General features: G+C 38.4%; 1 long non-coding RNA gene across 1 annotated transcript; it reads right to left on the bottom strand.

Moving 5' to 3' along the window:
- Window positions 1-20,040: 20,040 nt before the first annotated feature.
- Window positions 20,041-22,720, bottom strand: LOC131548010 (uncharacterized). Its single transcript, XR_009273081.1, has 5 exons — window positions 22,566-22,720; window positions 20,993-21,043; window positions 20,572-20,671; window positions 20,420-20,469; window positions 20,041-20,229 (listed from the first exon to the last, which is right to left on the bottom strand). It is a non-coding gene; the product is annotated as an uncharacterized LOC131548010 (long non-coding RNA).
- Window positions 22,721-22,991: the final 271 nt, after the last annotated feature.

The raw sequence follows: 22,991 nt of genomic DNA, 5'->3' as shown, positions 1-22,991 counted from the left end.
CAAATAACTCAAGACGAAACTAACACTTCGCTAGCAAGGAGCACTGAAAATGATCCAGGTTCCTTCTTAGCCGAGGTGCAAATTATTATAATTAACAGAAAGTGCAATCAAACAACGAAACCTCAACGAAAATGCAGAATAGAAATAGAAGGAAACGAAAGTATTCCTTCCCAACAGCAGGTAAATAATTTAAACAACAGATCTATGACTAAGTATCGCAACACTTACGAGCTGCTGTCCGTCTCTTCTGGTGAATATTCGGCTTCTCCCGACTTGTAATAGCGAACAGGCAGTTTAAATACTTTTACAGTCGCTGTGGCGGCTTCTGATTGGCCCAGCCAATAGCCTTGTGCAAATAACTCAAGACGAAACTAACACTTCGCTAGCAAGGAGCACTGAAAATGATCCAGGTTCCTTCTTAGCCGAGGTGCAAATTATTATAATTAACAGAAAGTGCAATCAAACAACGAAACCTCAACGAAAATGCAGAATAGAAATAGAAGGAAACGAAAGTATTCCTTCCCAACAGCAAGTAAATAATTTAAACAACAGATCTATGACTAAGTATCGCAACACTTACGAGCTGCTGTCCGTCTCTTCTGGTGAATATTCGGCTTCTCCCGACTTGTAATAGCGAACAGGCAGTTTAAATACTTTTACAGTCGCTGTGGCGGCTTCTGATTGGCCCAGCCAATAGCCTTGTGCAAATAACTCAAGACGAAACTAACACTTCGCTAGCAAGGAGCACTGAAAATGATCCAGGTTCCTTCTTAGCCGAGGTGCAAATTATTATAATTAACAGAAAGTGCAATCAAACAACGAAACCTCAACGAAAATGCAGAATAGAAATAGAAGGGAAACGAAAGTATTCCTTCCCAACAGCAAGTAAATAATTTAAACAACAGATCTATGACTAAGTATCGCAACACTTACGAGCTGCTGTCCGTCTCTTCTGGTGAATATTCGGCTTCTCCCGAATTAAATTCCATTATTTTTAAATATCCTACAGCTTTTGATTCAAAAATTATATGAACTTGGTCACCCAATCTTGCTCTCATTCAACATTACACTACACAAGTTATATTTAGTTAACTCAAACCCAAATCTCTGAAACTCTGTAATGAATTAACCTTCATACTGTCTCCCAGGGACAACAAGATACAAATTTTAGAAGTCTTTAGTTTTAAGCACGTGCAATATTTTTATTCATCTATTAACATAATATTAACATCAAATAATAAATGTATATCTTATTTTAATTAATCTATTATTATTTCAATAATCGGCAAAGTCTATATCTTGGAATACTTTTTTTAAAATAACATTCATACAAGTCCCTTTATTATGTTTATTTATTTATTTAGGGCTCCTTCTTTCATACTGTATCCCTTCATTTATAGGGCTTATTCTTTCATTCACTCCTTCTTTCACACCCACACGCATTCGAACACGGACACAGTTTCAACCATTCTTGAAAACAAAACAACAAGACAAAGCTTTTTTTCTCTCGAGTATTCACCTGCTCCAGAATACTGGTTTTCTCACTGCAATCCCTCTTTATTCTCTCTTTCTCAGTAAAAAAACAAGATTCTGCCAGGAATTTTCATGCCTACCTAAGCTGACCTCTGACCTCAATCAGAGCGGTATCCGTAGGTCTCGTGCGCGCACTCCCTCACATAGGTCCAGATTTAATAAACACAGACCATTGCTAGCAATGTATGTCTGCCTACACCATCCAGTTTCAATTTAGGCTACTTATCGAGGCCATAAGCAATAAACTAGATAAATGCATGCAGTTATTTCTTCTGGAATAAAACTCCCTTTTGTTCTTTTCTTTAAATTTAGAATTTTGGAAGAGCAAAATGTAAGTGTCTTACCACCCAGAGCAGACTGGCAAACATCACAAAATTATATAAGCAAAAATGCTTACCTGTGGCCACTTTTTTGTGCTGTTCGTCAAAATTCTGCTCCAAGCGGTTGTCCACTCTGCTGCTCTGTTCCAGAATTATGCCCAGTCTTGAAGTTTGATGCCAGAAGAAAAGACTTTATTATCTACATTGCGAGAATAAAGCCGAGATCCTTTCTGCAGAAAAGTCTCTCGATTGTCTCTGGTCACCAGATTTTTTAAGGCGGGTTTTCTATACATTAGAAGCCCCTCTCATGCATACCATTCTACATTTCACTTGCGTATGCATTCCTATCTCTTCCTTGGGAGCTGAGACTTCCTAGACTTGTTATGGTAAAGGAAAAAGCTCCCCTATATTTTTCCAGATGTTTCCTGTTTGTACATTTTAGCCACATAGGCACTTTTAACACAGAGGCCTTTAGAACATAATGGAGGATTAAAAAGGATATATAAATGGCAAGATTCACCTTGATTATACTTGATTAATTCAGATCTTTAACAATAAAAATCTTCTTCATGTTCTGCACGCTTGATCAACAAACTACAGTTAGTCCAAAATGCAGCAGCTAGAGTCCTTACTAGAACCAGGAAATATGACCATATTAGCCCGGTTCTGTCAACACTGCACTGGCTCCCTATCAAACATCGGATAGATTTTTAAATCTTGTTAATTACTTATAAAGCCCTGAATGGTTTAGCTCCTCAGTACTTGAGCGAGCTCTTATCACATTATAGTCCTCCACGTCCAATGCGTTCTCAAAACTCTGGCCGTTTGATAACACCTAGAATATCAAAATCGACTGCGGGCGGCAGATCCTATTCCTATTTAGCACCCAAACTCTGGAACAATCTACCTAACACTGTTCGGGAGGCAGACACACTCTGTCAGTTTAAATCTATATTAAAGACCCATCTCTTTAGCCTGGCTTACACATAACACACTAATATGCTTCTATTATTCAAATCCGTTAAAGGATTGTTAGGCTGCATTAATTAGATCAACCGGAACCGGGACAACCTGATCTCACAGAATTCCGTGTGATGTTCACGGACTTAATTAACCCCGAATCTGTGGTGGCATCACGGAATCGCCGAAAATTCCGTCATGGGTTCACAGAAGGCATCAGCCGTGGTCCATGCACGGATTCACTGGTTCAACACCAGCGCTGCATCGGACCACGTAAAAAGAGTGACTCCGATGCAGTTATACTTTCACTGGAGTACCTGACCCACCCCTACCCTAAACCTACCCAGTTCTGAACAATAATGATGACGATAAATTATCGCGTCGGCATATTGAAAGTGTTGAACCAGTGGATCCGTGCGTGGAGCACGGCTGATGCCTGTCACTGACTTAAGAAGTATCACTTCTGTGAGCCCATCACGGAATTTTCGGAGATTCCGTGATGTCACCACAGATTCGGAGGTTAATTAAATCCGTGAACATTACACGGAATTCTGTGAGATCATGTTGAACCGGGAACACTCCCCATAACACACGATGTACTTGTTACATCGTAAGTAGAATGGCATCTACGCTAATATTTGTCTGTTTCTTTCCTATTCTGTTTCTCAGTCTGTATCCGGTCAGATGGTGGATCAGCACCAAGAGATAATGTCTACAGCCCTGATCGTCAGCGGAGACCAGGACACCCAGATGACCCCCAGAGACATATCCCCAGTGAAGACCTCGATTGAATACAATAAAACTAAAAAAATATAACAAAATAACTAAAATATTATAAAATACCTAACTACATAATGCTACTATTGTTAGAAATTGCAACAAAATTAAAATAGAAATATAAACTTTTGAACTGCGGGTTTCGTCTGGTCAGAGAAGAACTGGCCCCCCCGGCTGAGCCTGGTTTCTCCCAAGGTTTTTTTTTCTCCATTCTGTCACAGAGGGAGTTTTGGTTCCTTGCCGCTGTCGCCTCTGGCTTGCTCAGTTGGGGACACTTAATTTCTAGCGATTATCGCCGATTTGATTGCACAGATAATATTTAAACTAAACTGAGCTAGACAATGACATCTCTGAATTCAATAATGAAATGCCTTTAACTGAAAATCTTATCATTATACATTACTGACACTCTATCCTCTAATTTGATACTTTTAAGTGCTTTGACACAATCTGTATTGTTAAAAGCGCTATATAAATAAAGGTGACTTGACTTGACTTGCAAACATTTATTCAATATAGCAAGTAAGTTATATGAGTAAATAAATCCACACAAACTAGCAGATTAAATCAGTCATTTGAAAACAGCGTGAGTGATTCAACTGGACCGCGTCTTCTCTCTTTCACTCTCTCAAAGCGACTTCACATCAGCGCATCTCGTCTTCAATGCAACGAGCTGCTGCACGCTGTTGCTGATCCAAGACTTTCGCTCGGATTTTGGGACAGTTGACAGAATTGTCACTTGCTTAATCGGGTCATTGTTGCATCGTCACAAAAATGCACGTCTTTTTAAACTAATCGGTACTCGCACACTCCAGAGGCGGTCTCAAGGCTGAGCGCTCACAGTTACATTCAAAGCCGCCTAGCGAGTATCATATTGAGTTATTTTTCGTAGTTTGTTGTTGAGCCTAAGTGGCCAAATACACACAAAATTAAGCAAAAAATGGCCGTTCTGGCGAATATCCAGGTTTTTTCTGAAGTAAATGTGAACAGTTGAGAAAGAAATCACATGTGTAGGCTATTGGATCTGTGCATGTCTTGTAAGAGCAGAGCAGTTCACATGTCGCGTCTTTTGCACACTCAGGTCCTTTATTTCAAATGTAGATGTGCCATTATAGAGGATTTTTCATATATGCACACTATAGGTCAGCACAAACGAGAGCTGTAGTTCCAACCATGCAGGCTTGCGATGCCGTTTACGGATGTTTGTTTGAACTATGGTTTTGGGAAATACCGAATCATTGATTAATGTTGGTACGCCAGAATTTTGCAATCCACGATAAGTCACGATGTAGCCACTTCTTAGGAACAAGGAAATGTGGAGTAACTGAAATCAACAGTATTTATTGCACAATCCAAAGGGAGTACACGGCAAGCTGGAACACACCCAGAGCGTGACACGGGGACAAGAAGACATTTAATAGCGAAAGCTAAACACAGGGAAACACAGGGCTTAAGTAATGGAGACAAACAAGATAATTAATAACCACAGATGGAACAGAATGAACTAATCAGGGAACATAATGGGAACAGGAAACAGGAAGGACCAAATAAAGGCATGGGGGGAGAAACTGGGTCAATGGGAAGGCACAGTGGGGAGAAAAACACAAGACATGGGGATACAGGACTGACACACAGGTACTAGATTATCACTTAAGATGAATTGTAGTCAAGTCAAGTCAAGTCACTTTTTTTTATGTTGCACTTAATACAAGACAGGCTGTTTCAAATCAGCTTTACAGTGATAAACAGGAAAATAATTCTGCTGTAAAGCAGCTCCAAAAAGACAAAAGTAAACAGACATTATTCAGTTGAAACCAGTTGTTTATATGAAACAGTGATGCTGTTATTATTATTGAAAACCACTGTCTTGCTTAATAATGCTATGGAATACATAATAATTATAATCATGTATTCATTATGATTTATTTAATTGATGAATAAAAGTATTAATTTCTTTCTTTAAAAAAGAAATTGTACTCACCCCAAGCATTGGAACATGGTGTACATAAAAACAACTCTCAACTTTGTCTCTCGGAATAGGCTACTAAGGTTTATGATGAAGTGTCACTGGTGCACCCTCACAGATTACTTTTAAACACCAAGACCTGTTAGACAGGATTTCAGTGAGTCAATTGGAATGTTTCTTTAAAATTATTTTTGATTAAAAAAAAAAATAAAAAAAAATACATATCTTGATTTTGTACCCTATCACCGTCCCCTTTAGGTGACAAACTTCAAGTTTCTCTGTACGAATATAAATGAGTTTTAGTTGGTACTGCATAAAACATGTAATTTGATTATAAAAAGATAAATTAATCTACAAAATTTAAATTAAAGTCATCTATTATCTCATATTCTGTCTTTCATACTTATGTTTTTATAGTATTACAACCCACCAAACATATTAGAACTCGTCACTCTTTGTACTTGACATTAATTTACACACTTTAAGGACAAGTTGTAGATTTAAAAAAACAAAAACAAAAAACACCAATAACAATTAGATGCTACCGCTAAATATTTTAAACAACTATTTTCTGTATTTCATTATTACTGTAATTATTGTTATTTGAACAGAATCTTGCAGGATATAGTCTTCTCTTTAAAAGTAAATACACTCTAAAAATAATGCTGGGTTAAATACAACGCAGCGCTGGGTAAAATATGGACGAACCCAGCGGTTGGGTTACTGCCCAGAAGGTTGGGTTAAACATTTAACCCAACTGTTGGTTGAAAACAACCCAGCATGTGTTTTGTCCAATATTTACCCAGCACTGGGTTGTATTTAACCCAGCATTTTTTAGAGTGTTTGAAGGTTATTTTTAACCATATTCTCATGTTCAGATCAGTTTAGTACTGTGGTAAAGTTCCAGGGGTTCCAGTGTTATGAGACTTTCAGTTTCTGAGATTTTTAGATTTTGTGGGGAGGCATACATGAATATTCATAAATATCCCAGAGTGTGTGTGGCCTGAAACTGAGAATTTTAATTCAGGTTAGTTTAGCCTGTGTTGCCTCAACCACAGATCTATGTTATAGATCACATTTAGTATATTATTTCATAAAAATAACAGAATTACACAAACTTATGCCTGTTTACGTTTTCATAACAGTTTATAATGTTTTATTAGCATGCATGTTACGCTCCCTATATGCAGAGTACGCAGTTTGCGTAGGGCACCAACTCCCAGGGGGGGCACCGTCCCGGTTGCTCAAAAAAAAAAAAAAAAAACTTGACGCGCCATTCCCCCATCCGCGCTCGCGACCGCTCACACCTCATGTTTGCGGCTGAATGCAAATGATCATAATTGATGGACAACTATGCCCGTGAAAAGATATCAGCAATCCGACGCCGAGAGAAGAAAAAGAAAGGGGAGAAAAAAGGTGAAAAATGTAATAGGCTTTAATAGGCTATTGACCAAACATTTAATTCAAATATTCACATAATCTTTCATTTTTGGCCATCTTTTTGCTGTAGATGACACAGCCTCTATAATTTCTTCAACAAAAAAAAACATTGACATCACATCCCTTACAAAAATAAACAATGGTTTTATTGTAGTAAAACTGCTTAATTTTCTTTTGCGTGATTTCTGAATGCTAGAGACTATAAAATCAATTAGACAACTGTATTACTGCATTCTCAAAACTCTGGCCATTTGATCAAAATCGACTGCGGGTGGCAGATCCTATTCCTATTTAGCACCCAAACTCTGGAACAATCTACCTAACACTGTTCGGGAGGCAGACACACTCTGTCAGTTTAAATCTAGATTAAAGACTCATCTCTTTAGCCTGGTTTACACATAACACACTAATATGCTTCTATTATTCAAATCCGTTAAAGGATTGTTAGGCTGCATTAATTAGATCAACCGGAACCGGGAACACTCCCCATAACACACGATGTACTCGTTACATCGTAAGTAGAATGGCATCTACGCTAATATTTGTCTGTTTCTTTCCTATTCTGTTTCTCAGTCCATATCCAATCAGATGGTGGATCAGCACCAAGAGCTGATGTCTACAGCCCTGATCGTCAGCGGAGACCAGGACACCCAGATGAGCCCCAGAGACATATCCCCAGTGAAGACCTCGATTAAAATACAATAAAACTAAAAATATAATAAAATACCTAACTACATAATACTACTATTGTTAGAAATTGCAACAAAATTCAAATAGAAATATAAACTTTTGAACTGTGGGTTTCGTCTGGCCAGAGGAGAACTGGCCCCCCGACTAAGCCTGGTTTCTCCCAAAGTTTTTTTCTCCATTCTGGAGAAAAACTCTATCCTCCAATTTGATACTGTTAAGTGCTTTGACACAATCTGTATTGTTAAAAGCACTATATAAATAAAGGTGACTTGACTTGACTATTAATAAAGTCATAGCCATAGGTAACTGTCTAGAGCTACAATTGTAATTTGTAAATAATACTATTTATTTATTTTTCATATTTTATTAAAGTTCTATTTTGACCCCTATAGTAGGTGTTTTTTTGTTTTGTTTTTTTACTTCCATAACATTTGAGGAAGGGGGGCACAACAATACAAACCTGCTTAGGGCACCCATTTGGCCAGCAGCGGCCCTGATGTTATGTACAGTCCATGACTGAATGACAGGTATTAAATTTGTGTACTGTTAGGTTACAACAGGGAAATCTGAAACTGAAACTTCATTGTAGTTTCTTACATACCCAATTGTAAGTCGCTTTGGATAAAAGCGTCTGCTAAATGACTAAATGTAAATGTAAATGTACATTAATTTCAGATTGTTGACCACGTCCTTAAGAAGGATACTGGAAGCCTTGCACATTCAATTTACAAATGGCTGTGTACTTTCAATATTAGGTGGATCAGATACACAAAAAATATTATGCCCACAGACATGTGTTTGGATGCAAGACTTAACATAAGAGTCTTCATTTTCTCCAAACATCTAAGCCACTGAGGACGTACTGGATTACTTTTATTTTTGGTAATGCGGTAATAAGGTAATGTGCCCCAAAATCTACTTAAATATGTTTATGTCTACGCAAATAATTTCACTCTAGACTGCTTTGTGAACATCATGTCATTATAGTGCGTAGCTAACGTTTTAACCATATTTGTGTGCTGTAGCGTCTGGACCAATCAGACACACAATTATTTGTAATACTTGACAAATAATCCCTAACACCCCTTACCCAGCCAACTAGCCAACTATGAGGGTCTATGGACACTTCCCCCAAAATGTAACTTACACCTTAAAAAGACAGAACACGACCATGGTAACCAGGATACCTCAGCCAGATCAGATAAACTTTATGACCTAAAAGTATGTAGAGAGAATCTTCCTCCTACTTAATTCTCTCTAAAACAGACACATACTGCTATAGGAAATGACTTCTTTCATTAATTCATAGACATTTTTTTTTATGACCTTCCTATCATGCATATCCTCAGATCATTGTGTATGATTACTACCTTCTTATGATAGACCACTAGTTAATATAACCTCACCTATACCATGTTTGGTATCTATGAATTCACCTTTTGATGATCTAAATGAGAGTATATATTATATGTTGATACCTATGCAACATATTAGTGTTCTAAGAATCTTTAGTAGTTTTTGCATCAACAGTCAATCGAATTACATATGCAAATTGCCATGCTCGAAGACAAAGAGTCATAAACTTTCCCTCCGAAAGTGTAGATCTCCATTGGTTCTTCAACCCCCTCAGAGGTGTGACCTCGACAGAACTTAAAGGGATAGTTCACACAAAAATTCTAATTTGATGTTTATCTGCTTACCCCAAGGGCATCCAAAATGTAAGTGACTTTGTTTCTTCAGTAGAACACAAATGAAGATTTTTAACTCAAACCGTTGCAGTCTGTCAGTCATATAACGGTCAATGGGACTTGCAGCTTTGAGAGAAAAAAAAACATACACCGACAAAACCAAATTAAACCCTGCGGCTCATGATGATACATTGAGGTCTAAAGACACAAAACGATTGGTCTGTGCAAGAAACTGAACAGTATTTATATCGTTTTTTACCTCTGATCCGCCGCACTGTCCAACTGTCCTGAGCACGGTCACAACAGCCAGTGCGTGATGCGTCGTCGTCTTCTTGCTTTACGGCAGATTGCAGACTCGCAGAAGTGCATTACCGCCACCTATCTCTCAAATGGACCATTGACACTCTATCTACAATCTCAATTAGGAGTGTCAATGGTCACTTTCGGTCAGTAGAGTATTTGGTGTCAGAATGGGAAAAGCTGCCAGTTTATCGGAGTTTGATAAATGACAAATTGTGATGTCACACTGCCTCAGGACTTCGATCTTGGAAATGGTGTGCCTTGTGAGTTGTTCACATGCTGATATAGTAAGTATGTATCAAAAGTGGTGCACGGATGGCCAAATGATGAACTCATCCAGCCATGTGATGCATCTGCAGCTCACTGATGCCAGAGAACAGCAGAGACTATACTGGGCCACTGTGCGACAAATCACTACCAGCTACAACTATAGTAATGCGTCACACCAAACTGCTCATCGCAGCCTTCTACGTATGAGCCTGCATAGCTGATGCCCATGCTAACTGCCTGCCATCGCTAGCAATGCGTGAAATGGGCACAAGATAATTGAGATTCGACCATGGCTGATTGGAAGAAAGTGGACTGATCTGACGAATAAAAATTCCTGGTGCATCACGTTGACACCCGAGCACGGATACACCGATTACCAGAAGAGACTATGGCACCTGGATGCACTGTTGGGCAGACACAAGCTGATGGGTGCAGTGATATGCTGTGGCAATGTTTTCTTGTGACGCTTTAGACCACATTATCCCAATAACACAATCCCTGATAGCTGTCAGATATCTGAACATCGTTGCAGACCAAGTGCATCTATTCATGGCAACTGTGTTCCTTGCCGGCAATGGCCATTACCAACAGGATAATTTGCCATGCCACACTACCAGAATCAAAGAGTGGTTCAAGGAACATGATGGTGAATTTCTGTTAATGTGTTGGCCTCCAAATTCACCCAACATGAACTCAATCGAAAAGTGCTTTTGCGCTATATCAACACCACCCCACAATATACGGAACTGTAGGACCTACTGTTGATATTATGGTTACAGATACCCCAGGGGGGTATTCCAAAAAGCAGGTTATGTGACATACCCGGGTATGTTTGAGGATAAGAGAGCGGATAACCTCAGCTTTCGGTTCCAAAATCAGAGGTATTTAAGTAACCATAGAAACTTGCTCTGAAGATAACCTGCTCTGGAGCTCCTTGGCCGTAACAGGGCAGACCGTGAGTTCATGAACGGCCTACGTGGCCGTGACAAGGCAATCTATGAGTTCATAAATGTCCTCCATAGCCCTGGCTGGACAGGTATAGAGTTCAGAAGTGGATGCCGCCGCCTCGGGAGGTTCTGCAGTGGAAGCTGCGGTCCGACTTTATATTAGGTGGCCTTAATTACTATGTACTTACATTTAAATTAATCATTTGGTACAATGCACTTATTGTGTACATACATGTTTTTACATTGTACTTATATATTTAAAAATACCTATATGTAGTTAAATTCTGTAATTCATTTCTGTAATTACATTTATAATTACACTGTTGACCCATCCCTTACACCTTAACCCACCCTTAAACCTACCCATACCACCAAACCTGTCCCTAACCTTACCCATATCCCACCTCAATAGCAGCAGTAGTGTTTTGCAATACAGTATGAACACAATAAGTACATTGTACTTATTTTTTGATGCAAGTACATAGTAGTTAAGGCCACCTAATATAAAGTGTGACCGAAGCTGCAACCTCTGGAGGTTCTGCAGCGGATGCTGCCACTTCTGAGGCAAACTCATAGACAGGAGAGGCCTCTGGGGCAGACTCATGGACAGGAGAGGCCTCTAGAGTGCAGTGTGTAGCCCAAACACTCAGGATGCCTTCCGCCATAACAGGGAGTACAGAGGAGAGGGGAACTGTCTCTGTGATAGCCCGTGCTGAGGCCGTGGGGATGCCAGCTGCTCGCACTGACATCAATGGTGGGTCCATCACACTGGCAATCAGTCCTGGCCCAAGCTCCGCAAATCTTACCCCCTGGCAGACTTGAAAGAAGGGGTTCATCTAAACCAAAACAAAAATGTCCTTTAGTGCCACATCATTAAATTCCACACAATGAGAGAGTTCGCAAAGTCCTCCACGTAATCCTCAATAGCCCGATGGCCTTGACGTAAATGCAGAAGTGCAACTGCTGGGTTCTTTTTGAGGTCGAGTATTCTGTAACGAACAGTCCACTGAAGGCGAATTTAAGAACCCATGTGCAGTTTATTCAAAAGAATCCCAAAATACAAACAAAGACTTGACCTGACAAAAACATGAACTCACCAACAGCAGATTACAGGGACAATACTTCGACAAAGACCAAAGGCAACATGAGGGCTATTTATATCAAACAATACAGGTCACCTGACAAGAACCAACCAATGAGAGACAGGACACATGACTAAGGCAACCAATGAGAACATGACGCATGAACCGTATAACCTGCTGTTGGTGAGTTTGTGATCCGTTCATGCTAAGTCAAGTCTGTTCAAGTCAAGGCTTTGTTTGTATTTTGGATTTCACCTTGTTTGAATAAAAACTGTACTTGGGTTCATCACAATTGTACAGTTGTAGTCAAGTCAAGTCACTTTTTTTTAATTTTGCACTTTCTACAAAACATGCCATTTCAAAGAAGCTTTACAGTGATAAAAAGGAAAATAATTCGGTTTCACTTTATTTTGATGGTCCCTTTAACACATTCTATTGACTATAAGTAATGTTGCACCTACATTTCTACTAACTCTCATTAGATTTTTAGTAGTGTATTAGTTGACTGGTAGGGTTAGGGTTAGATTAAGTTGACACGTTCTTGCAAAGTTACTTATAGTCAGTAGAATATCTGTTGGGAGACCAACACAATAAGGAGTTAGTAGATATGAAGCAGACCGTCTACTAATTCTCTTATGAGAGTTTGTTGACATGTAGTTGCAACATTACTTAGTGTCAACAGAATGTTCAAAAGGGACCATCAAAATAAAGTGTTACCAATAATTCTGCTGTAAAGCAGCTCCAAAAAGACAAAAGTAAACAGACATTATTCAGTTGAAATCAGGGGTGTATTCCAGAAAGCAGGTTATGTGACAATGGCTGGATGTTTAAGTGGTGCCCACAGAATAACATAGGTTTCATAGACAATTGTAGGAGTTTTTGGGGCAGACCTGACCTGTTGATAAGACATGGTCTTCATCCCTCCTGGGGTGGTGCTGCTCTTCTCTCTTAAAATATGGCACATAGTCTTACAGTTCGTACTTGACTAACTGGGGCCTAGGTCAGGAAGCAGACAGACTGGCTAAACCGACCGTCTGCTAGCCGCCTCACGTCACAGAAGTCAGTTAATTCTCAGCACATAGAGACTCCTTCACCTAGATATCACACTATAGAGACTGTGTCTGTTCCCCGAACTAGAAAATACAGAAAACATCCAAACCAAAAAGTAACAATTTAATTGATGTTCAACAAATAAAAAACAGATATAATACAGATAAACAAATGATAAAGCTTCTTGTGGTTGTCATCCACGTACGAGGCAATCATGCATTTTAGGGTCCGGTTAACTCTCTCAGTCATATTCGTTTGGGGGTGATATGCTGTTGTTAATTTTTGGTTGAGATTCCATTTTGCACACAGCTCTTTGAACATGGAGGAAACAAATTGGGTACCACGGTCAGACAAGATGAAGTCTGGAACACCCCACCGGGTAAGGATTTCGGTCCTGAGAATCTTCGTGCATTTGCATGGCGCATGGGAAACCCAGCGAGTGAAGTAATCTAAAAAAACCAGAAGGTATTCATGACGTTGTGTGCTGCTTGGCAACGGCCCCATTATGTCGACACCCACCATTTTGTTGGGTTGCGAGATGGTAATGGGTTATAGCTTCCCAGCCGGTTTCTGATTTTCACTTTTAAGTGTTTGACACTTTATACAGTGCTTAACATAATGTTTGACATCAGTCCACATCCCTGGCCAGAAAACAACATCTTGTAGTTGCTTGTAGGTTTTGTAGATACCTCCATGGCCGCTTAAAGGATGGGAATGGTAGTGATGAAGGACAGCTGGAATAAGACTGCTAGGCAGGTACACTCTGTAGTGAACTTGGCCATTTGACAGGTGGGTCTTGTGATATAGTTTGTCCTCCACAACTTCATATTTGTCTTTTAGATCACTGTTATTGTTCTCTGCCAATGCTTTAAAAACATTTATGATCTCAGGATCTTCCTGTTGTTCCTCCCATATTGACACAACAGAGACTGGAAAGTCAATATCCTCCTTCTGGCTGGAGTACAAGCTGCAACAAGGTAAGCTGGAAATCCTAGACAAAGCATCAGGTGCTACATTGAGTTTTACATTCAATGACAAAATCAAATCTTTGCAATCGTAGGGCCCATCTAATGAGACGGCTGGTGGTTTTTGGGGAACTTAAGACCCACTGTAGAGCAGAATGGTCAGTGACTACGGTGAACATCTTGTGCTCCAGGTAATGTTGCCATTTCTCGAGTGCCCATATGACTGCTAGGCACTCTTTCTCTGTAGCAGAGTAATTTGTCTCAGCTTTGTTAAGGGTGCGGCTTGCGTATGCAATGACTTTCTCCAGTCCTTGAGCTTTCTGTTGTGTTAATACAGCACCGAGTCCAGAATCACTGGCATCTGTGTACACGATGAACGGAAGTTGGAGATTTGGATGGCCAAGGATAGGGGGTGATGTGAGATGTGCCTTCAATTGTTCAAAAGCTTCCTCGCATTGGGGTGACCAGTGAAAAGAATGTCCCTTCTTTTTCAGTGCATTGATGGGTTCAGCGATCTTGGAGAAATTTGGGACGAAGCGGTGATACCATCCAGCTAGTCCAAGAAAACGCTGGACCTCTTTGATGTTCCTTGGCACAGGGTAAGATCTGATGGCCTCAACTTTGGATGAGTCTGCTGTGATGCCATTGATGCTAACCACATGTCCCAGGAATGCAATTTCTGTAAGGCAGAACTTGCTCTTTTTAAATTACTCCAAGTTCAGAGCCTTTCGCCATCCACACCATCATATGATGTTGTCCACCATCTAGTGCAACTGAAATTGAAGGCAGAGGAGTGTTGCAAGAAAGCCCAAAAAAGACAGCTCAGAAGTTACAATAAAACCCGCCGTGAAGCCTCCTTTGAAGGAAAAAGCCGTGTGGTTAAGAAATTTTCCTCAGTCCAGTGCGCAGTCTGCCAAAATCATTATTGTATTTGGTCAGTATTGAAAAGTAAATTTTTAATTTTACGCAAAATGCGATATCTGCCATGTTATTCTGTCATGTTTTCTCCCTTTTTTCCAAACCGCAACAAACGCCAGTCTCCCTTCTCTGCAGAATGCGATAAATCCGCTCAAACCAATCACAGTGCACCATTCCACGCACTGTAAACGGTACTGGTAATGGCAGCGCTTTGAATACACCCGTCTTCCTAGTTTTCCTCATCTACTTTGTGATCAACAAACAAACAAAAATTAGGGCTGCATGGTAAATCGCATGTGATTGTTGTAGCATCTGCTTATGATCATTGATGGTCGTTGGGACTTTGTTTTAAGAGATCCTTTTAGCCTTTTGACATTTGCATATAATTCACAGACCTGGCCCCACATTCTACCTTTATATGGCTGCTAAATTGCCAATGGTTGTCCCCCACTATCTAGAAGATGCTAAACAGATCAACTCTCTGTTCTCTCCATCGGACTTCAAACGCATTCAAAAGAGAACTAAATAACCCTCGGTACCAGGCACCAATGGCCTGGCTGACCAGTGGACTCCCTCCACGATTACAATACACATAACACACACACACATAGAGACATTTTCTTTATTTAGACTATAATTAATCAGTTACAAATGTATCTGGTATATGCATGTGTTGTTTGTATGTTTCCTTATTATATTAGCGTACTCGTTATTTGTATTAGTAAAGCTCTAAATGCTCATATTCAGGTGTATGAATGTATCTCTGGTTTAATATCTTCTAGATGTTTCTTTCTTGGTATCAAAATGATATGTGATCGTGAAATGCATCATACTATTTTTAATGTGGGCAAAACAACACCGATTCTTCAGACCAGTCATAAAACATGCAAACGAGGTGTCAAGTGGGACAAAGAAACACTTTCCTGCTGAAACTATGTGCCTTGTTATTGGTCAAACTAACCAAAATGGGTGTTACAGGAAAACCGGATAAAACTTCTCCCACACCCAAAAGGGTTTCGTCTCTTTACTCTCGGTTCCCGGGAGACACACATATCACCTTGGAAATCTCACGACTCCCCTTCGAGTCCGATCTTCTGGCAGTTTTAAGTTCAGTAACTTTGTCGATCCACTTCGGACCAATGGTTGGAATGACAAAGCTTTCACTCCTAAAATAATTAATCAGGAATCTACGCATTATACACGCACCAGGACACTTTACTCAGCACCAACAAAACCAATGCAAGTAACCGTTAACTGTTAACTGTTTAGATGCGCTTCTAGGCTTCAACCCCTTTTAATTAAGGTGATGTGATTCTCTGATGGTTCTTAACAGGTTGTGGTTAGCTGATGTGTAAATACTGCAGCCCCCCGCCCCCTCCAAGCTTTCCTTGCAATGGCATCTATGTTTAATGTGTGTAAGTTTGTGTCTAGTTAAATGTTGCATGTTCCCCTGTAGTGTAAAACATCCATATGTATTCACGCTTGGTTGTATGTCTGCTTGTATGTCTGCTGCTCACAGAACAAGGTCACTTTAACGTTCCGGTTTTGTTACATGCTCTGTGAGCAATGTTTCAGTAAGGAAATTATTTTTCGTGGCCAGAGAAATAATCAATAGAGTCAATAGACGATTAAAACTGTCCGTACTGCGGATTAACAAATTATTTTATTGTACTATCAATGCTATAGTTAATTCCCGAAGATGAATATAATTGATAATAACCCGTTATGATTAATTACAGTCATGGCTAAAAATATTGGCACCCTTGGTAAATATGATCAAAGAAGGCTGTAAAAATGTATCTGCATTGTTAATTCTTTTGATCTTTTTATTTTAAAAAAATCACAAAAATCTAACTTTTCTAATTTAAAATGGGGGAAAATATCATTATGAAATAAATGTTGTTTTCTCAAATACACGTTGGACACAATTACTGGCACCCCTAGAAATTCTTATGAGGTATATTCCCATTCATATTTACAATTTTGAGCACTCCAGGGTGATTATGAACATGAAATTATCCAGCTATGGCTTCCTGTTTCACAAAAATATAAATAGGAGGGAAAACAAAGCCCAAATTCCCTTAATCATCCATGAGAAACAATGAGAAAAACCAAAGAATATATTTCTGATGTGCAGCAAAAAATAATTGAGCTTGACAAATTAGTGAAGTGGCTTTAAGAAAAGAGCTAGAGCAGTGAAAATTCCCATTTCCACCATCAGGGCAATAATTAAGAATTTCCAATCAACATAAAATGTTACAAAACTGCCTGGAAGAGGACGTGTGTCTATATCGTCCTAATGCACGGTTAGAAGGAGAGTTTGAGTGGCTAAAGACTCTCCAAGGACCACGGCTGGAGAATTGCAGAAAATAGTTGAGTCTCAGGGTCAGAAAACCTTTTAAAAAATTGTCAAACAGCACCTACATCACCACATGTTGTTTGGGAGGGTTTCAAGAAAAATTCTCCTAGCTCATCCAAAAACAAACTCCAGCATATTCAGTTATCAGACACGACTGGAACTTCAAATAGGACTGTCTTCTATGGTCAGATGAAACTAAATAATGAGCTTTTTTAGCAGCAAACACTCAAGATGGGTTTGGTGAACACAGGGATAAAAAGTACCCCATGTGTACAATGAAATATACTGCTGTATTGTTGATGTTGTGGGCCTATATATCTGCTGGAGATCCTGGACATCTTGTTTAGACACATGGCATCATGGATTCTATCAAATACCAACAGATAAAAAATCAATAAGTGACTGATTCTGTTAGAAATCTTATAATGGGCCATGTTTGGATCTTCCAAACGTACAATAATCCAAACAACACAAAAATGGGTCACTGAGCACAAAACCAAGCTTCTGCTATGGCCATTCCAGTCCTCTGACCTGAACCCTATAGAAAATGAGTGGGGTGAACTGAAGAGAAGAAGCACCAACATGGAGCTGGGAATCTAAAGGGTCTGGAGTGATTCTGCATAAAGGAATGGTCTCTGGCCTCTTGTCAGGTGTTCTCTAACCTTTACAGCATTATAGGAGACAATTTAGGGCTGTTAAACTGGCAAATGGAGGTTTCAAAAAGTATTGAATAAAAGGGTGTCACGGGTGGGGAGGAACGAAGACTCAAGTGCTGGCAAAAGGAATCTTCTTTATTAACAAATTATAAAAATAAACACAAACACAACTGAAACCACCCCGAAGGGGAAAAAGCCAGAGTAAACATAGGCACTGAAAACAAGACATACACGATGCACAGGGCAGACATCAATAACAGGCATACCTGGCACAAAAGTGAGACGAACGAGAGCAGAACAGAAAACACAGGGAGCTTAAGAAGGGACAGCAATCAGGAACACAGCTGGGGCAAATTAAACGATAATGAGGTGAGTGGAGTTTGGGGAATTGAATCCGGGAGACAGTGACCTCTGGTGGTGAGAGGGAGCGTCGTGGACCCGGATTCATGACAAAGGGTGCCGTTAATTGTGGCCAATGTGTATTAGAGAAAAACATTTATTTCATAATGACACTTCTTTTAAATTCTTATTATCCAATGAAAGGTTAGATTTTTGAGAATTGTTTTAATAAAAGATCAAAAGGATTAACAATGCGGATTAATTTTCACAGCCTTCTTTGATCATATTTACCAAGGGTGCCGATATTTTTGGCCATGACTGTATGTTCATCTTACATTGAGCTAATTTGCAACATTGTCATGCGCATCTCATCAGTAAAGCCGGTTCTGTAATCAACAGTAAATCCCCTTCACGTGGTTTCAGATGGAGCGGCATTTAATACATAGGGTGCTTCTCAATTCTTATTTGTGCATCCTCCTTTTTTTTCCTCGCTTCCTTTCCTTAGCTCCACTTAGCTCCTTAGCTCCACCCCCCTTAGGATCCGAGGGAAGGATGCAAGGAAAGGAAATGAGGACGGAGGAATCAAAAGATGAACACTGGAATATTCTTGACCACTCAAGTGTCACTTCAAAGCCTCATCAGCTGCGCTAAAGTGATCTACCCTTATGTTGTTAAAGTTCGTTATTTAAGGCATTCATAATAAATATTAATAAAGCAAGATGCCCTGTTGAAATATATGACATGTGTGGTTTATTTAAACTGCAAAGGTAAAATATAAATTATTGTGATAGATGTGAAGGGGGAGGAGAATTTATATGTGCGTCACGTTTAGTCAATAAAACACTTCCGCACAGGATACAACTGTGTATCCTCGCTCATGACTCTTCAGGAAGCCTCCTCACTCCTCAATCCTCACCTCCTCGCGGTGCAATTAGAGAATTGAGATGTCCTACAAGATGGCTGAGCTCGATCGGTTTCCGGGTCATAGGATGGAGGACGGAGGAGCGTGGAAACAAGGAGGGTATTGAGAAGCATCCATAGAGCCGTAGATCACAAGCTATGCAATATCGCGTTCATAATCGCAGATGAATCGTATTCGATTATGAACGCGATATTGCGTAGCTTGTCAGTGTTACATGTCTGCCTGTCCGAGTCCCCGTTTTCCTTATTTGGTTAGTTTCCGTTTCTTGTTAATTATCTGTGATTGTCCCCACCTGCCCAGGTGAAAAATAAATATATTTAAATTGTGCTTTTTCAGATACACTTAATATATTTATATTATACTGTACTAATTGCATATTAAATGTATTATTTTTAAACAACTTTAAGTATATTAAGTGTATTTCAAGATATGCTTAAGTTCAATTTTAATCTATTTGTAATATTTAATATATTGAAATTGTGTTAAATTGGAACCACTTTAAGTATATTTAATGCAATTTAAGTTTTTTTTAAAAAAAATACATTTAAAATGTACTTGTAATATTTCATGAACTACAGGTAAGGTATATTTGAAGCATCGTTTTAATGTGCTTCAAGTACATTTCAATTGTATTTCAGCTTATTAGAAATGCATTAGCATTACACTACTATTATATTATATTTATTAGTATTATATTTTTCAATATATACACACACACGTACACTTTGATATTTAGAAAACTTTAATGTATTATATATTGTGTACATTACAAATATTCATGAAGTACATTAAAAAAAAGTACAGCAGCATACCTGTATATACTTTGGTGAAAAAAAAACAAAAAAACATACTATTAAATGTATTAAAAATGCACTTGAAATACAAGTATGTTTATAGTATTTTTGTATTTAGTATTTTGGACATCTGGGGGCCGACCGATGGAGACAGAGCTGGTGGATCCGAAGCCGCAGACTAAGGGCCAATGGAGCTGAGCGTCGTCGCAGGTTCCGGAGCCCTGGGCACAGCCTAGTCAGTAGTGTCTTGCAGCTTTAGAAAAAAAAAAAAAAAAAAAAACACAGAAACAAAATTAGATAACAGATTTTTACATGAATGACTGAAAAGAAGCACAAATTAGCTACCTGGAATGGACACATTGCTAACGTTTTTCTTCCAAGATTGACCGAATCCCCCTCTATTAGGCCTGATTCAAAAATCTACGACATTAAATTATACTTACTATTCCCATCTCTGCACTCAGATCTCAGTTTGTCTTCTATAGCAGCTGATCTAATAAAACAACAAATGTTAATTTCTTACACGCACACACACAAAAAAGGCAAATGATGATTGATGATTTATTTTCTATTTAAGAATGACAGAACAATGTACCTGGTCGGAAATAGTCAAAAACCTTCCCAGCCTCAGCAGTTTCAGATGTACTGTATGCTTTTATAAGCAACCCTTCTTACAATTTAATCTTTGTTCTTATCTGTAATGAGAAATATATATATTAGAAAATAAAGTCATAAGGTTGTCAAGCTTGAATAAATATAGACACCAATCAACCAACACTACCACAGTTTGCTGATCAGCTCAAGACAAAGTAATTGTATGTTCATAATCATGGTTTTTCAAAGATCATTAACCTCATTACAATGAAGCCAAATTGTTCAGGAAATCAGAAATAAATATACTTCATGTTGCAAATAAAAGAATATTAATGTTAACTAATTTTATTTTATTTTTTTCTGCCAATGCATGTGTCAAAAACATGACTGGTACAGAGAAATAACGTTAATTAAATACAAACCTGAAGTCACAGTGAGGTACTGAAGCCAGACGCCATACACGCTCGCAGAAGCTGGTAAAAATAAGAACATACCGCTTCATGCCATGGTCTGACTGAATACTCGATTATGATTGGCTGGCAGGTGTTGATTAAATTCGTTGAACTGCACAGTTAGTTCCAGGTCATTTTAATCATGTTCTATATTAATGCGCTTCCTATAAACATTAGTAACCATAGTAACATACAATTACAGTTGAATAGTAATACAGACGAAAATAACCGTCATTTTTATCGTTCCGGTCAAATATTGCAGCACAAATATTATTAACATCTTTAATATGTGAATGCTGGCAAATGACCATGGCATAAACGGGATAATCAATGGCTAGCTGTGCATTAAACGATTTGAATGCACTCCGCTGCGCGTCGGGTGGTTCTTCGCCTCCACGTCCTGCATTCAAATAATTTAATGCACAGCTAGCCGTTGATTACCCATTACATATTTTCTAATTAATTTCATAATTCCCCCAAAACAATTTGAATTCTGCCATCACTCACCCTTAAGATGCTCCAAACCATCTAAGACTTTCGTTCATCTTCGAAAGAAAAGCGAAGATATTTTAATGAAATCTGAGAGACGTATGTCCTTCCGATGAAAAGATTCATCAAAGATGTTCACGTTTCAAAAAGTTAATCGTAAAAAAACATCGCCAAAGTAATCCATATGAATTGCGTGGTTTCCTCCAAGCGCCCTAAAGAGACACGATTGAGCCATTGAACGGCTCTGATTGGTTCGTATGATAATGAGCTCGCAGCAGATTCGAATTCCACGCAATTCATATGGATTACTGAACAGCCTAATCAACCAAAGTAGCATAACCCATATTAAACAACATATTTTAAATATTGCAATGGTTAATAATATTTGACAAAGGTTTGTACATTGTAAATGTTAAAAATGTTTTTCAAAATATCGTACTTTTCCAAATATTAAAATTATAAATACATAAATAGGCTATTTAAAATATAACCATGTGTAGGCCTACTGCAATATAAAGTACATTAAAAACCTACTAAAAGTGTAAGCATTTTATGTTCTTACACATAAAATATACTTTAAGTAAGGGTAACATAGCCTATGTTTTCTGTAAATACACTAAAACATCATTAAAAGTATGCTTGTGTTTAGTATATTCCTTAAAAGTGTAACTAAGAATATATTTATTAACATAGTATTTCTACTATACTTTTTAGAAATATAGTTATAGTGTGCTTGTGTTTAGCATATTCCTTAAAAGTGTAATTAAGCATATATTTATTACCAACGTATTTCTAGTATACTTTTTTAAAATACATTAAAAATATGCTTGTGTTTAGCATATTTTTTAAAAGTATAACTAAGCATATACTTAATACAAAAGTACTTCTAATATACTTTTTAGAAATATATTAAAATGCAATTCAATATATTTTTAATGCACTTCAAATAAGCATGTTGGGAATACAAATGTATTATGAACATACTACTTGAATTTCAAGTATATTTTTAATACATTTAATACTATGTCTTTTTCACCTGGGTGAGTTTGATTACCTTGTTTGCTCTTTTGTTCCTGTTCCTTTAAATGTCCTCAGTTCTCCCTGAATGTTGGTCCGTGATTTACGTTTAATAAATGGTTTAGTGAGTTGAAGCTATTTGTCCTCTCGTCATCCTTTTTATATTTACCTTCGCCGATGCCACAACCACACAGCCGCCTAACAGTCTGTGTAGGTGTTTTTATCAATTCCATTAATGTTTTTGTTATACAGCGTACAGCACTAGTCAACTAAATGAATATAGCATGGCAAAGAATCAAAGATCAATGCACGTTTGGAAGTTGAATGTAAGGGAAATGTCATTTTGGAATTTCTGTGTTCCAATATGATATCGTTTGTGTTCTTGTTCATGATGAAATTTTATTTTATTGTTGTAATTAATTTAAAGCATTAACAAGATAACCTGTTGAATTAATTTTGGGGC

This window comes from Onychostoma macrolepis, chromosome 10, assembly GCF_012432095.1.
Source record: "Onychostoma macrolepis isolate SWU-2019 chromosome 10, ASM1243209v1, whole genome shotgun sequence".
In the NCBI taxonomy this organism is placed as follows: domain Eukaryota; kingdom Metazoa; phylum Chordata; class Actinopteri; order Cypriniformes; family Cyprinidae; genus Onychostoma; species Onychostoma macrolepis.
Note: the sequence above shows the minus strand (reverse complement) of the source record. Positions and strands in the feature narration are given on the sequence as shown.